This window comes from Pteropus alecto, unplaced genomic scaffold, assembly GCF_000325575.1.
Source record: "Pteropus alecto unplaced genomic scaffold, ASM32557v1 scaffold44, whole genome shotgun sequence".
Lineage (NCBI taxonomy): Eukaryota > Metazoa > Chordata > Mammalia > Chiroptera > Pteropodidae > Pteropus > Pteropus alecto.
The window spans coordinates 306,410-309,064 of NW_006436812.1; positions in this window are offsets into that span (position 1 = coordinate 306,410).

The following is a 2,655-nucleotide window of genomic DNA, read 5'->3' on the forward strand; positions in this document are numbered from 1 at the left end:
GGATGAATGCAATGCTTACACCAATTGGGTGAGAGGATTCGGGTGAAAGGGCAGAAGTAAATATATTTTAAAAACCTCCCACATTGCTCTGGGGGTGAATGACAGTCAGAGAAGGATGTGCCGCTGTTTATTGCTCACTTACTACGTGCCACGCACCTCCCACGTGCAATTTCAGTCATCCTGCCATGCTTGCCTTGGATGACAGGTTCAGAAGGTTAATGAGCTTCCCTAAGGTCTCGGAGCTCAAAAGCCAGCGATCTGGCAGGGCGTTCTGCACCTATGACAAGGCCCCACCCAGAACCAGTAAACCCCAGGCTCACAGGTGTGACCTGGGCCTAGGGGAAGCTCCTAAGTGAGCTGAGAACTAACCATCATTGAGGGTGGACAGTGTTCCCTGCACTTGACCCAGGTCTGCACAGCCCCTATGTCCCTGGAAATGAAAGGTTCTCACTTTGAAAGTTAAACATTGGAAAGATACGGGGAGAAAGAAGCCATGGTGGCCACTGGAGGGGGTGGTGTGCAAGGCGTTAAATGTGAAACCAGCCTCTTTTACCTGCTGTGTGACCACGGGCGTGTTAAGTAACCTCTCTGTGCCTCATCTGTAACATGGAGATTAAAACCAACTGAACCTACCTCGTGGGCTAGCAGAGGGTAAACTGGGACGTGGGACTTGGGACTTGGGGCCTTGCTGTATCCCCAGCCCCACAGCAGTGCCTGGCTGCAAGCAGTCATTGAATAACTAGTAAGTGCTCTACAAACGTCCTGTGAAGATGGTGTCTGACTCATCTCTCTACTATGCTGCCCTGTGAACGTGAAAGTTTTGCATGCATCCTTGGCTAGAAATGTACCCCTTGACCTCTCTGGGGTCCCAGAGATGCTCTCTCTCATTCTCCTATCTGCTTTAGGGGCCGGGACAAACAAAAGGGCTGGCAGGGGCTGGGGACATTCCTTTCTCGTCTGCAGTCCCAGCCAATGGCTTTCTCTGCAGACTCAATGGGACACAATGACACACTCAGCCCATTGTTAGGGCCAGGGGTCGCCATGGCAACCAATAAAGCCGGAGCCCTGGGCTTTTGCAGATGGCAAACAGGGCCCCCATTCAGGGGCTGTGACGGATGGCGTTGGAACAGAGGCTTCCTCTTGGTCCTGGTTCCCCGCCTCCTACCCTAGCTCCTGCAGCCTCCCCCAGCTATCTCCCCTAGCCCCGGCCCACCCTCCTGCATTACTGATCTCCTATAATCTGCTTCTTGGGGCATCAGACAGTCGTCTGTGATTTGTGTAAGAAGAAGGGGCAAGTGCCGGGAACAGGCAAGGGTTGGCTTGAAAGACAGAGGGTACAGTTGAGAAAGTCGCATGGACCAGACATTGGGTTCGAGCGTGCTGTATATTAGCTCGATGACTCTGGGCAAGTCGTTCAACTCATCAGGGCCTCAGTTTCCTCATCCGTCAAATGGGAAGAATGAAATTTACCCATGAGGTCACGAGACACTGTTTGGCTAGGGCCAGGACACAGAAGAGATGTTTCACTGTAGACCAGTCTCAGTTTCAAGCGAACCCTCTGCCTTGTAGGGAAGGTATTTCTTCTTCAGCCTGAAGGTACTTCTTCTCAGCCTGAAGGGGGCTGAGAAGGGCTATTTGCCCAGGCGGTGGGCCTGCTGTGAACCTGAACTTCCAGGTACCACAAGAGAGGAACTGGTCTGCCCCAACTCCTCCATCCTCACAAACCTGTGTCCCAGCAAGCTTGGCTGCCCCCGCCCCGCCCCTCCCCTGCCCGCCAGGCTCCATCAGGAAGAATGAGGTGAACTTAAATCATGCAGGCCCGGAGCTTGAACACAGCACTGGCCTGTGAACAAAGCGAAGGGAGCAAAGAACAGATAAGGCTTCTAATGCAAGTCCTCGGAGTCGGTGACACGGAACCTTTGTTCTGGGGTAGGAAAGATTCGGAAAGCAGCATCTGTGAATGGATGAGCTAGTTTTGAATTTCCAACCCTACAAGAGGGAAGGAGGGAAAGTATAGAGTCTGGTTTAGGAAGGACGCTTGTGACAAGGCGGAAGAAGCTCCCCCAGGCCAAAGCCACAGAAGGTCTGGCCTTTCAAATAGGTTTGTTCCGTTCCACCCACGTTTACGGAGCACCTGCGCTAAGCCCCACCAATACTGCGCTGAAGGAGGACACAACCTTGTGTCTCTGCGACCTTGTGTTCCTGTAGGGAGGGCCAACGACAAACAAACAAATAAGGTCGGGATGATGGGGAGAGATACGTGTCCTGTTCAGAGAAAACAAACCATCTCAAGGACATCAGGAACTGAGAAGTATGCAGATACCACAGTGTATAACAAATGGACCCTTTACTTCCTTCGAAGTCTGCAAGGCGGGCAGCTTGGCAATGCTGTGCTGGAAATGTGGAGTTCGGGTGTGTGCGTGACTGCATTTCTATAGTTCCTGGGAAACACCTTAACTTCTCAGTGATTCAAAGGATCTTTCGTGGAGACCTGCTACAGTTTAATGACTGAATGCCTAGCGCATCAAAACACACGCTCTCCCATCTAATCCCAGAAGGCAAATACTACTATCCCCATTTTTCAGGTGACGGGATTGACTCAGAGAGGTTTAGCCACTTGCACAAGGACACACAGCTGGGGAGAGTGGAGCTAAC